Source organism: Vidua macroura, chromosome 7 (genome assembly GCF_024509145.1).
Source record: "Vidua macroura isolate BioBank_ID:100142 chromosome 7, ASM2450914v1, whole genome shotgun sequence".
NCBI classification, from domain to species: Eukaryota; Metazoa; Chordata; class Aves; order Passeriformes; family Viduidae; genus Vidua; species Vidua macroura.
Genome location: NC_071577.1, coordinates 27,871,627 through 27,887,080, shown reverse-complemented (window position 1 = coordinate 27,887,080; position 15,454 = coordinate 27,871,627).

Here is a 15,454-nt window from a genome sequence, read left to right as displayed (position 1 = left end):
TGTTTTCACTCTCCATTTGCCAGCAGTCAAGTGCATGGGTGGCTGAATAGATTTCTCAGTGCCAGTGAAAGTGGTTGAGAGCCACATAGCTTGAAGTGAAGGAAATAATCTGGATGACAATATGGCAGTATTTTGCTCTTCCATGGCTTTTTAAATTTCAGAATCTTAAAATAATTAATAGGCTAATCTGAACTACTTTGAGAGAACGTATTCTTAGTACTTTGAACAGGCAGGAACTCCTTCATGTCATACTAATGTCCACACCTACGATGGTCCCTGTCACAGTGACATCTCTGCAAACTATTAACAAATTCAGAATCCAAGCATGTTCAAAATTAATATGTTTGATAAAGACAAAGATATGCTTTTAGGATAAGAAGACATTTTAAGGAGTATTTATCAGTTCAAAGTGATCAGGAAATAATTTGCACCTTGGGGGTATACGTGGTATCTTGGTACATATTTCAATTTTTTCTTATATAGAAAACTTTAATTATCAAAGTTTTTAGGAATAAGCAGAAAACTGAGACACATGGGAGCTCCCATTGTTTTGGGAGCTCATAGAGCTGAGATAAAATGTTTCTATTTTAAATGTGAAATTTTGACCAAAAAAAATGTGCCCTTTCTTACCCCCCAGAAGTGTCACCTAGTGACCAAATACTTGATTTGATTAATGTATTAAAATACATTATTTCTATCAGTGAACTGTTTTACTTTGAAATTTAATTTTTATTTTGAAATTTGAGGGTTTAATGTTGTTTTGAAAAATTCTGATTTCATCATGAACATAATTAAGGCATTGTACCATATACTTCCATGTTTACTAAGAAAAATCTCAGGAAGATTTCAATGGAATATTTACAAGAAATGGAAGAATCATCCTAAAAAAGAGGCAAATGAGATACAGAAGAGAAGTACTAAAAACACAGATCTTCCGCACTCAGAGTTTATTTGTTACTTCAGTGACTTCAGAAGAAATCTGCTCACAAGTGTTAACTCTTTCATTTATTCAACACTTTTTCACTCAATTTCATAGAAATGAATTCACTCCTATTCATTGTTTTAGCCTAACTTAGGAGTGAGGGACCTTTGGAGGTCATTTATGCCCATCTCCTGCTAGAGCAGGGCCAAATCACCTTGCCTAAGGATCAAGGTTCTTTGTTCCTTTCTCCAGACATAACCTCTGTAGTATTCTGTTCTTCATAAGTAAATGTCCTCAGCACTCAGCCTGGAAGTCAAAAATGGAAGTTTACAACTGCTTTTGCATCGTTAATTCTGCATCATTTGGGTGGTTTTGATAAAAAAAAAAAAATAGAAAATAAAGAAGGTAACAACAAGAGAATGCATGAAAACAAAATAAAGATTTAGAGAACATAACAAAGGAATCAGACTGACTGAATATGTCTTTCATGTCTTTTTTTTTTTTTTTAATAGCCACTTTTTACTGAATCTTGAGTGTAGAGTCTATCCAATCTAGTAATAAGAAAAATGTGTAATGAGCATACTTGGAATGATAAGCGTGTCCTCCCAGGCTGGTAATCATCCATAGTCAGTTGGAACAGAAATATTTGCATGCTATGGTTAATGAAGCCATTACTTTCTTATTTTTGAGCTAATGGAAGTCCACAGATGTTCTGAGTGTTAAAAATTAATTTATTAACATCTTGTAGTACAAATTCCCTTTCTGACTATATAGAGCACATTTACATGTTGATTATTCTTAAAACCTTTTATCTTTGTCTATAGTTTCTAATAAAAATTGGGATTATGTTGTTCATTGGTCTGAAATCTCATGCAGACTGGAGTGGATTATTTTGCTCATTGTTCTAGAGTCACCTGAAGTGGATTATGCAGTTCGCTGGACTGGAAGCCCTGCACTGAGTTACTGAATCTTATTATTCTCTGAGCTCTAGGCAGATCCTTGGAATGTCTGCCGGAGGAACTCACTTTTCTTTGTTCAGTAAATTCAATCTTTAGTCATTTTTTAAGCAGTTAAGAGAAGTTCTGTTTAATCTGGGCAACAATAGGTTCACCCATTTGTCAGTAAACATCCTCTGATGAAAGTGGGAAGTGCACTAGAGCTTGCTAATAATTTTAATTGAGGTGAAAAATCCAATCGGTTATTCAGAAACTGGAATTCTCCAATTAAATCTTCCTTTCATCTGACTGTGCACCTGGTTAGACTAAACACATCTCTGTGACATTTAAACACCCTAAGAATGTGGTGATTATTTGCACTCCAGTAGAACCTAAAGGACCTATTGTGCCAGCCTTTGCACAGAAGAAGACTGATCTGTAATCCCTCTCTACCCCCAAGAACATACAAGCAGAATTTAATGACTGAAAAGATGTGACAGAAAGAATTGACTAAAGACCATATTTCCTTCAAGTAATTATTAAACTTCCAAGTTAAACTCTGTTAGAAGGTATACTGTATTTAATTATATTTCAACTGGGATTTTTATGCAATCCTGTGAATAATTTGGCCCATCAGTTCAACTTTAAACTCGAGTAAACAAATTGAGGTGGTGTCATGTTTTAGTCCCAGCTGTTAACTGACCCCCACAATTTTTCATTTCCTGTCCATGGGAAGGGGAAGAGAAATGGAAGAATAAAAGTGAGTAAATTGATCAGCTGAGATAAAACATAATAGGTAAATCAAAGCCAAACAAAGCCCAAGCAAGGAATTCATCCACCACATCCCAAGGGCAGGCAGGTGTTCAGCCATTCTCAGGACAGCCAGGTTCCATCACACGTAACAGTGGCTTGGGAAAACAAACACCATCTCTCCAAATGTTCCCTTCGGTCCTTCTTTGTCCCCCAGCTCCGTATGCCGAGGGTGATGCCATATGGGATGGGATATCCTTGGGTTCACTCGGGGTCAGCTGTCCTGGGTCTGTCCCCTCCCAGCTCTTTGTGCACCTCCCAGCCATTTCACTGGTGGCCTTGACCATGTATGCACTGCTCAGCAATAATGAAATCACCATGAATTATGAGCACTGCTTGCTGCACAAATCCAAACCACAGCCCCGAAGCAGCTACTGTGAAGAAACTATTCCAGCCAGAACCAGCACAGGTAGTCACTGAGGTGAGAAAAAGAAGAAAAAAACTTTCATCTTTCGGCAACAAAATGTAACAATAAAGGATTACAGAGATATTGCTGGGGAGTTGATCTTAGAGGATTGATCATTGACATGAAAGGGATGAGGGTAATTCTGTAAGTCTCTAGGATACCGGCAGAAATTATTTTATGAAATACAGGGATTTGTGTCTAATAGACGTGATTTTTTTCTAACTGGAATGCTGCTGAGAAGACATCCCTTGGTTATCATGAAGAGCTTTAGAATTAATTAAACAAAGTCTGTTTGCTCTTACCACAATATTCTAGAGAAACTTCTGGAGACAGTTCCAGTATCCATATGACAGATTTATATATTCCTTTGTAACACAGTAAAATAATGTGAACAATAACCTCACCTTGCACTGATATCCATCTCTCTACATATCAACATATCCAAAGATGCACAGAAGAGGAGGAACCTGAGAGTCAACGTAGTTTTGGTTTTACAGAGCGTTCTACGAATGCAGGTGACCAAAATCTAATTTCTGATTTTTGCGTAGACAGACTAGTAGATAGCTGGATTTATACAAGTCAGTGAGACCTGTTAAAATTACCTGTGCTTTTAAGTATTTCAGGAATTAAAAGCAGTCTCTGAAATGTTCAAGAGAATTAGGAAGGATTGATGGAAGCTGAAAGGCCAAGAGTTAGGCAAATACCTGAAGGAAGAAGAAAAAGGGAGTAACAGTAGTAGAAAGAGAGAGCTGAAAGAGAGAGCACCCAGCTTCCTGCAATTCCAAGCAGGCAAAGCACCTTGGGAATCAGCTGCTGAGTCTCAGAGTGGCCTGAAGTTCTGAGGCCAGTTTGTAGCTTCACACCAGCTCTGAATTGATTATAACCAATGGGATGTTGTGAGGCTTCTTGTTTGTGATACCTTTGTCACTACTCAGTTGACTGCAAAACCAGTACTGTGCTAATCATAACATAGAAAGAGGTTTTGTCTACCACCACAGAGGAAATAATTCACATGTTTAATAGACATCTATTTTAGAAATTCCAAGACGTACAATTGGTACTGATAAAACCTAGGACCTAGAAGACACCAATATCTTTTCATTGTGGAAATTGGAATGTTGTCAGGACAACTGGCAGTGCTTATTTTGGGCATTGACATTGCTGCCATAAATCCTTCTTATGTACCTTCCAGAGATGAAAACCTGTTCAAGATCTATATCACCCTTGGCTAAATACAGTAAAATATGTTGCATGTGAAGTTTGCAATAGAAGTGGGAAAGAAAATAAGGAAACTGTATATTAGGCTACAGTAGCCTAAAGGTTTGCTGAGGAGACATGATACAGCCTTACAAAGAAGAGCTCTACTGGGACTATTGCTACTCTGGTTGAACATGAGTTTTTCTGCCACCATTTTCAATGAACTTCAGGACAAAGTCCATGCAACAGAGCCTAAGTGTAACCCAGAACTCCCCTGTTTTTCTCCTCCCACCTCAGCCACCAGATTTTCTTGCCTACAACATCAGTCACTCAAAGATGAAGCCAAAATGACAGCTAGGCTGGAGATTGAACAGAGAGGACTCAGGACCCTGGATTTAGTTACATTACCTCAGATTTAGAATTTAAATACTAAGCTACTTGGTTTTCCCCTCAGTTATGAAGATGGTGAAGGGCCTGGATGGGAAGCCATATGAGGAGAGGATGAGGTTCAGCCTGGAGGAGGAGACTGAAGGGAGACCTCTCTGCAGTTATAACTTGCTCACAAGGGGAGGCAGAGGGGCAGGCACTGATCTCCTCTCTGTGGTTACCAATGACAGAACCCAAGGGAGTGGCCTGAAGTTGTGTCAGGGGAGGTTTAAATTGGATATTAGGAAAAGGTTCTCTACCCAGAGCGTGGCTGGTCACTGAAACAGGCTTCTCAGGGAAGCGGTCACAGCGCCAAGCCTGATGGACTTCAAGAAGTGTTTGGACAATGTTCTTTGGTACATGATGTGACTTTTAGAGATGGTGCTGTGCAGGGCCAGGAGTTGAACTTGTTGATCCTTGTGGTCCCCTTCCACTCAGTATATTCTGTGATTTTGTGGTTTTGTGATTCTGGGAAAACATTCACAGAATGTTAGCATTTGCAGAAATCCTAATAAATGAGTGTGTTTGGGAAGAGTAAAACAAATTTCCCCAGGTAGCTGAAAAGTGCCTGCTGTTAGGGAGGTGATCCTGACATGAGCATAATTTTAAACTAGAATTTTCCATGCCTGGTGCAGTGTCTTGTCTCTCTGCTTTCTTGGTGCTCACCCTTTTCATGACCAGCTGTTTGCATGTTACTACCAGCTACTAACTGTGGCTAAACAAATGTCTTTGGGTACATGTAGTGTCCGCAGTGACCATGAAGACATTTTTCATGGGCCACCAAATTCCAGTGAAGGAATTCCTTTTTAATCTTTTAAATCCTAAACAATAGTAGTATAGGAATAGGAAAAAGTATTATGAATACAAAATTCAGTTTGTAAGCTTTATGCAACAAATAATAAAATGTCATTACTTTCTATAAAATGTAGATAATTTTAACTTAATAAAACAAAATATCAAACAGCAAATCCATTTTGATGAAGATAATTTAATTACCACAGTGAAAGTTAACAATTACTTTGGGAATGCTGTTGATGGATTTCATTTAATTTAGTAAAAAAAATAGAACAGCACAAACTAGTATTATATTTAAATACACAGTGTTTTAGAAGGCTTGATTTCTGAAAGAATTGGGAGGATTTAGGAAGAAGAAAGTGAAGGAAAACAGGAGGCATGATAGAAGCCTTGATAGCCAAAAAATGACGATTCTGCAGTCTGTGAAGAAGACAAGAAGCTATCACTATGCAATTTGAAGGAAGAATTATAAACAAAACATTAGAGAGAATAAAACAAAAGAGAAGGAGAATGTATTTTTATCTTAAGGAAGAGAGTACCATTTTTAACTTAAAAAGCAGAGGAATGATTAGTGAATCTAGAAGTGTTCCAGAAATATTAGTATCTAACAATGTTGAGAATAAGCAGGAAAAAATGTATCAGGAATAAAGCAAACTACTGGTAGAGCTTTAAAATTTAGGTACCATATGTCATTATGCTCAGTGTACAAACTAGGGCCAAGGACACTGGTCAGTTCATGATGAGAGATTATTTTTCATTTGCACCAGTTGTTAAATATGGGGTTTATTTCTCTCTCTTTTTGATATTTTCCTTTTCATTGCAATTGCCTATTAATGTTTTTAATATTTATTTTATTATTTAGTTTTACTTTCAATTATTAAAATAACACAACCCAAGAGTTTTCTCACTTTTGCTCTTCTAATTCTCTCCCCATCCCACTGAGGAGTGAGTGAACTGCTGTGTGGGGCTGAATTGCCAACTGGAGTTAAACCATGACACCCTTGAAGGTACATATGCTCATTTGTCCTCAAGAAAATCTTAAATTCTTACCTTGTATATACCAGAAAGTGAAAAAAAAAGTGTGTCAGAATGAGGTCTTTCTGTCACGTGAAGGTGTTAATGAACCCCTTAGAAAGACTCTCTGATTTAATTTTTCATTAACTTCATTAATGCCAAATTTTCTATTGCAAGCATACTGAAACTTAATCAATAGACTTGCTCATGGAAATATCTTGTTTATGGCCATCATTCTTAAAATAAATCAATAACAGCCAAATTCACAATGTAAGCAAGAAAGAATTGAAGACTGTTTTTCTCATTTTTATTCTGAAATATGATACTGTGAGTTAGCAGCTCACCGTAAGAAACTGACTAAAAATTATATAAAGCACACTAATACAAATTGTCAGAGCATACCTCATTGCAAAAGTTGCCATGTAAATGGAAACAAGTTCCTCTAATTAAATATAAACCCTTTACAGCTGTGAAACTATAAATTTTTATCTATACTAGTAGTAGCTGTTAAATTTAATCTTCAATTAAGTTGAAGTAGGATTTTATCCCCCTCCTACATACTTACATGGAATTAAAAAATTCTTTTTAACTTCTTCCACATGAGCACTACCTCTCAGACATCAGTGTGCTCTTCCCAGCAGAAATGTTTATCAGGCTTAAGCTCATTAAATAGTCTCTTTCATCCTCCCCTTTCTTTTCTGTGCAAATGGCTTTCTTTTTAGTGAGAGAAGAGAAAAGCACAACCTTTTTTGACTTCTTATATATGATGATCTTGTAAAAATAAAATCAGGTTTTTGTGTTGTGCTGACCAGCTGTGTTTGAGACTCCAGGGAGCTGAATCATAGTTAGGGTAACTACACTTCTGCACTCATGTTTGAGCCTCAGGAGAGAGGTTTCTACCAGTTCAGATTAAAGCATTCAGGAATTTTAGAGGCTAGGTATATATTTATTATTAAAAAAATAAATGAAAAATAAAAACAAATTTAAAAAGGTCCAAGAAAGATTGTAAGTGGGGGAAATAATTTTCTCAACCTCAAAATTCTCCATGTGATTCATCTCTTGCATTAATCTACTTTGGATTTACACTGCTAAACCAAATGGGGAGAGTCCTATGGGCTGGTTCCAAGGGCAGGACAGACTCATAAAAATCCTGTTGCCAAAGCTCAGGCCTTCTGTGGAAAAAGCATAAAGAAAATCTCAGTGCACTGTAGGGATAACTGGCCAGCACTCCTCCACAGTTCTAGCCTAGTTAACAAATCCTTGAATATCCCTTGGCTGGCTCATAAAGCAATTTTATTCACAGTCTTGGGTAGTCTGGGTTTTGGTTTTGTTGGTTTGTTTGGTTTTAATTTCTGCCCTCTGAGAGAATCACTTTTCTAGCAGTAAGAACAGCAAGAAAGAAATAATTCACAAAGATATTCAGAATTTGCACTGAGGCCTGTTTAATCCAAAATCAGATAAGTTTCATATTTATGGTGATGATGAGGAGGAATGTATCAATGCAGTTAATCCAGTTATGATTAAGTCCTCTCAACTTCAGTATTTTATTCAAGTTTGATCTGCAGTGTGTTCTGAGATTTCATGCTATATAGATCCAGATCTGGCTGATACAAGCCTCTGAGGTGCTGGTCTACCCTGGACATTTTTCATACAATCCTGTTACATGTTCTTTGAGAAATAGCATTTTAACTGGGGCATTTAAACATGGTCTTTTTGGATACTAAATATTTTGTAGCATTCTTAAAGGAATATAAAACCCAACACAGAAGTACTGGGCACTTGCTAAAGGAGAAAATGGCACTGTTGTGCTAATTGTAAATGCTGAGGTTTCCATCTGGGTCTCCTACCAAAAATGGAATTACACCGTAACACTTGAGCTACCACAGATTAATCTAGACCTTCTCTGAGAAGTGGGAATTCCTGGAGTGGTGTGGAATCCCTTGGTACAGACAGCAGTGCAAATCTGTCAGTGTTTGTTGACATTCCAGAGTGTGATGGCTGCTGCTGCTGACACGAATTAGCTGGATGTTTATAAACAAGCTGAAGCAAAAGGAAATATCACTGCAGTGGGAGAAGCCCACAGGGAAGATAAGGTATAAGTGCATTAAGGTACAGGCCAGTGCTGATAAAGAATGTCTTTATTCAGCCCTTGGTGAAGGCACAAGTTGCATAACTTCATCCTTTACCTATTCCCAAACTGCAAATTAAATCCTTTTTTCTGTAAGGCTGTAAAGCAGAGCTAGAGCTGGACTTTTATTGTGCTTATGTGCAGTACTTAGAATTCTTAATAACCCAATCCTAAGTGAAGTGTCCAAGTACTATGAATAATAATCAAACCATAACAGCAGGAGGTACCTAATGAACAGAATTAATGTATCTCTTGTTCCAATTTACTGAGATTAGTAAACTTGTTATAATCCTAGTGATAAATACCTGGCACTGATATCTTCACTGTTGGCATTTTTGGAGGATCTTTTGATTGCTTCTTTTCAATGCTATTATTTTTTTTTCCCCAAAAGTGTTGCTAGACATTATATATATGCCCGAAATCAGGTTCTTGTGTACCTGACTTATCTGTGATTAAATTAGCTTGGCAGTTTCACAGGTATTTTCATCAGTATCAACACTTGAAAGAGTACAACAGACAAGTGTTGCTTTCACAGTAATTCAAGGAATGTTAGCCTCCATCAGAGGCCTTTATTCAGACTGGGTATCCTTATAGGCAGGGACAACTGATCTGTTTTGTTTGATGGTAAATCACTTTATGATTTTTTAAAATATAGCACACTGCTTAAAAGCCACAGAACATAAACTGTTCTTTTTAATAGCTCATGTTCAAGGCACTGTTTTCTGCTGTGTTGCTGGAGAACAGAAGTGAGTGCAAAGAGGATATTTATCTAATCCCTAAATTTAGAACATCAGACAGTAAGATATACTCTTAAAATCCCAATTTTCTCTGCCAGACTTAATATTTTTTTGTGTGTGTGTGTGGCTTGATGTAACTTTCCAGAATTTTTCTATTCATAAATACAAATAATACAGCTCTTCTTTTCAGTGTTTCTTCTGGTTTTCAGATACTGCAGTGAGAATGTTTCCTTGAATAGTGTAATTTTTCAGTTAAAAATTTGACACTGAACAAGAGTATTTCAGTAAACAGTATTAGACAGATGGCATAAATTATGAACTTTATAATTTAAATCTTTTTTCTACTTTCAAATGTGCACCTTGACAAAGCACTTCTTTTGGAACACTGCATAATCTCGGCTACTCGGAAACATTTCATGTGTCAGATCTTACTAGCTGCAAAAAACATGATTTTGAGTTGAATGGGATCATAATGGCACTAAGATGCTTTAAGAGATGCTTTATAGAGAGGAAAGTGGGGGGAATCTAACTTCAGTTTATCAAAAGGCAGACAAACCAGAGCCAGACCTTTGGAGGGGCAAAATAAATGTGCAAGAGGCAAAGGGTAAATCCTGATTTTTTAACAGGAAAAGCAAATCACTAAGAGGATGGTCAAGCATGCAAAAATGGTCCAGAAAACTGTGGAATTTCCATTCTTGGAAACTTCTGATAGTTCTCTAGAAAAACTTATACATCCAATCTTAATTTTTGTTAGTTTTTCTGTTTTTTGTTTTGTTTTGTTTTGTTTTGTTTTGGTTTTTTTTGTGTTTTTTTGTTTGTTTGTTTGTTTTTTTTTTAATTTGTTTTGTTTTCCTTCCTTCCCCCTAAGGGCTTTCTGCATGGAGATGCCCAAGGGCAGTGTGTGCAGGCAGGGCTTTGCAGCTTGTTAGAGTTCTCTCTTCCTCCCCCCACACACTCAGGTTCTGATTCATGAAGGACAATTTTAATTGGCAGATCTATTGACATTGCTCCACTGTTCAACCTATTCCTTCTGCACTCAGGTAAGCTGCTCCTCTGCAATTTCCAGCCCAGTGCTTTAAGGCCAGCCAGTGTGCCTTAGGCCAACAAAGTGGACAGTAGTGTGATTCATCAGCTGGTTCTCAGGGTGCTCACTTGTCCTTGATATGGGGCTGCAGGAGGATTACTTCACCTTGAAGCAGTAAGATCCATGGGCTTTCAAAATCACTTTGTGCACTGCAAGGCTCATTTACTGCATCATAACTTTCTATGGGGATCAAGGCTAATATTTTCTACTTCCAAAAGCAAAATTTAAAGCTGTGTGTTAGGGTTTGCTCGTAGGAGATACTGTGTTTTAAAGTACACAAAGAAAATAGAATTATCTGTATTATCAATGCAGTCACTCTGAATTCACCTGTGAATAGCTATCCAATGAATCTTTACAAAAAAACTTGCTCATCAGAATTTCATGGTGGAGTGCTACTTCTAAATATTTTTCTTGACATAGACTGAATTTCTCAATAAATTCTATCCTGAAACCTCCTAGTAAACATAAGCTTCCCCGTGGGAATTCTCTATCTGGATTTTGTCCCAGGTCTCCAAGATAGAGAAGAACAAGAAAAGATAAGTATTTTTGCATACTTTCATCAGAAAAGTACAAATTCAGTCAGTTCTATAAGTTTTCTCAGAAAAGATAAAAACCATTTACATTTAGTAACAAGATCGGAAACCATTTCCAAAGCGTTCTAGAAGTATTTTGTGTTTATCACTGATCTGGAAGAAGCTTGTAGGGTTGTTGACAAAGGACTTCAATACAAATAGATTGATGAAGTTATTTTTAGTTCCAGTGACAGGAGCCCATGGTTGGGTTTTCCCCAGAAACTTGTATAGTTTTTGTGGCAATTGCGCTTCCTCTTTGCCCCAGATTGAAGATTTTTGATAAAAAGAGGGCTTAAAACACACGTATTTGAATAGGATATGTGGAAATTTAGAAGAGAATTTTTAGGTGTATTTAATTGTATGGAAAGGAATCACTGCATAATGAATGAGGCTTCTTAGTCATAATCTAAACAACTGTTGCATTAGTTTTATAACTTTTGCACAAAGTTTTATATGCCTAGATTGGTGATTTCAAAAAGCATAACTCCACTGCAGCTCATACAACAGAGGTTCTGCACAAATGAAGGATCACAGTAGAATTCAAATTGAATTCCAATGCTAAGATCCATAGGGTCCCATTAGCTAGAGCTGGTTATTATTGCTGGTACAGGAGGGCAAAGCAGCCTTATGCCAGGAATTAGTACACCTATACTGACATAAGGCAGATCCAGGAGTAATGGATATTCCAGACCTACAGTTGTGCTGTTTCTGGACCAGATGCTGTATATTTTGGGCCAATAGCAGCAATGTTTGCAATAAAAATAAAGTCTCTGCCTCTATCAGTATCTTTGTTGTTTGTGCTAGAATGTTAGGCCAGATCCACCATGTAAAATGGTTTTCACCTTTAGTTGCCATTGAGTTGGCCAAATTCTAGTTACTTAGCCCATGAAAGGGTGAGCCTTGGTTCACTGGCAGAAATAGAACAGATGGCAGTTCTGACACAGGCTTCAGAAACCAGAGAAAATTACCCAGAGAGTGATGGAGCTTGTGGCATGCTTGATTACATTGGCCTTTCAGGAACAGGGCAGAGAATTTAACATGACTTCAAGGAATCAGCTTGTTCTAAACACACACACACACACAGAAACACACATACACACACACACACACACACACACAAATATATATACTTTGACTGGGGTTATTTAGATTATTTAAAAACCTGTATGGGGCAATCTTGGTGATTACCCTGGCGCTGGGTTGATTCCTGTACCATTCACTCATGTCAGCAGAGATTTATTTCACTATCCTTGGTGCAGCAAAATATCAGTGCCTGTTGATGAAATGCTTGCTGTGGAATCTGTGGGCTTCATTGTTGGATAGTTCTCTGATTAAAAAAAAAAAAAGATATTGATGAAAGACGCTAGAGAGTAAATTAATGTTTTTTACACTTGATTAACTGCTTAATATTCCTAATGTGCTCAAAGTACTGGAAACACTTGGAGGGTAAACACAGAGACAACTCAGGACCTGAAAGTAAAAGTCAGTGAGGCCAGATTTTAATTAAATTTAAATTAAAAAGAGACAGGAAATTAAAGTATCTATCACATTTAAAAAATTAAAACGTGTTCAGCTGCTAAAAAAACCCCAACTCTATTTAAAGCTAATAGTGTAGCTTTAAAGAATCTATAGAGAATTTATTGTTACAGTGAAGGAGTTTTTGTGAACCTCTGGGGCCAAAAATCATTTGGTTCTTGTGCTGTTAAAAGAATCAGGAACCATATAAACATGTAGCTTAAAATCTAAAGTAGTTAAAAAAGTTAAATTCTTATGAGATTCAATAACTTTACCCAAGAAATCTCTCTATATATATGCAGGCCAGAAACTCAAAGTAAAATTTTGCCACGTTTGAAATCCAAGCATTGCTGTGATACTGCATTGCATGTTCCTTAGGCAGAAGGGCATTATAATCCACATTTGTATGATCTGTGGATCCATCAGTTGGATTCTGAATGCTACTTTGGAAGGTGGCAAGAAAAAAGGTGACAAGAAAAAAAGAAAAACAGTTGCATAAAGACAATCCATTTTTTTGTCAGTCCTGTGTAGATCATCAATATGTTATGTGCCATTTTAGTTACAAATACTTCTTACTTTATACTTCATTTTAAATATAGAGTATTTTCAATCTTTAACTGAAGTATTTTAGATATTTGCTCATGAACTTCAGGTTAAATTGAAATGAAAACAAATTTTTTTAAAAGAAAACTTGTGAGTTGTAAAGATTAAATATTAACCACAATAAAAAATGCCTCCCATTAAAAGCCATTTACCTTAAATCTTTGATATGACATGTATACCAAGATTCCTGTATATTTATGCTACAAATTTTAAAAGAGAATTAATGTGGACATTCTTAGTTTGTTGAATAGGGTAAAAGAATAGTCCTGCAAAAAGACTGCATTCCCTATATGAGAGTGAACAAACGTGATACAATTTCCTTTGTGTATCACAAAGTGTTTCTGTTCAGAGGACTGACTCTACTGAAGATTTAACTGATGTCAATACAGTTGGAATTCCTATGCTGAGCCAGTCTGATCCCTTTGTATCACTTTGCTATAACTCCAGGGAAAATAACAATGCTTGTTGTACCCTTATATGGGGGATATAGGTGTGGATAAATTAATTCATTTATGTGAAGTGCTTAGGTTCATAATGGAATATAGTACAATCAACTCAACCAACTAAATTTGAAAGCAGCCTCAGTAACTTTATGAGTTGATTGATTTTGTTTCCTTGAACTTAAGGTCTATTAGAATTTTATTGTCCCAGTGTTCACTTGGGTTCATATCCTCTTGAAATGTATAAGGAGATGGTGCATTTGTCCTATCAAAAATATATGTTTAAATTCCAATTAATAAGGCACATAAATAAGCAGATGAATTTTATATGTATTATAGGAAGAGTGAAAAGTGGACAAGAAGTTCAGGAGAATGGCAAATTATATTGCACATTGAAATTTCCACCCGTTTGGGTGTTTTTTGTTGTTTTGGTTTTTTGCTGTTACTTTGGTCTTGTTGTTGTTGTTGTTTTTTCAATCCTGATTCTTGTTTTAAAATAAAACCAGTGCTGTATTGAGCCAATCAAATTTGTTTTCACTCTTAGCTATCCAGGAATTACTCTCCAACTTAATGATAAAATCATCTTCATTACAGACAGTCAGTGCGTTCCTCCTGCTGGCAGTCATAAGACACTGTGGCAATATCACTATTGTTATGGTTGAAGAAACACGAGGCTGCTTTCAAGGACATAAAATGAAAATAATGGCCCCCTAGGCTGAGGTTTCTCACACTTGTTTTTTACCCTAAGGTCTTTTTTTTTTTTTTTTTTTTTTTTTTGAAAGCTTCATAAAATCCAAGTAGGGCATTTTATTAGCTATCCAAACTTGAAACATAGAAGAAAGTATTTTCCCAACTTACATCAGCAAAACAAACAAAAAACTTAAATGCATTTTATATGTGTTTGAATGTGCATATGTATGCCCTTCCTTTGAAATTCTAAAGATATAGCAAAAGTGCTTTTGAGAACATCAGAATATCTACATAAAAATCTTCTGATTATCTCTAGCAAAGAATATAAAAACCACTTCTATTCCTCCTTCTACATATGCTATCAAAATCTAGAGAAACATTTGAATACATTTTGAGGGATAGAAAGGAAAACTAAAGGGATTTACCTATAAAACTCACTCCTCTCATTTTTGTTACATTTCTCTTTCAAGTAGCTCTGAGCAGTTTTTATTATGGAGGTATCTTTGTAACCCCAGACTTTCCACTTGCTTCCAATTTGCCATATCCCTTGTGTCACTGCATTTGTTGTTGCCAGATATCATCAGATTTGTAGCAGAAGCTTGAGCAGGTGTTTTTATTCAGACTCCAGCTTCTGGAGTCAAATGACTTCCATTACTATGCCCAGTTTTAATTTGGACTGAATTTCTAGTCCCCAGTAGTGCCTTGTAAATACAACTTTCCATAACAAAATAAATATAAGAAAGGTTTTCATTAATCTATTGACAACTTGAAAATTACCTCAGACTGCTCATGATTATATCTTCTCCTTCAACTGCTAAATTTTTTGTTTTCATTACAGGATCTTTAATCTCAGAGATTTTGGTCATGACTGTATTATTTGAAAATATCAGAGTGGGTGGACTTACATAAACTGAGATATTCATTGTAAGGATGCTATTCATCCATACTGTAGTCTGTACAAACCCTGATTTGTTCTCTACTCTTTTGTCCACTTATTGCTCCTTGACCATTTTAACATTCAGCAAAACAGAACTATAGAATTACAAAGCCCTCATCTTGCAGTTTACTGGAAATGAGAACCAGAACGTATCTTAAGAGAGAATGCTGGACAAAACACCACTTCCCCAGAATGTCAAATGTCAGAAGAAGCATCCAAACTTCAGTTATGCAAGACAATACT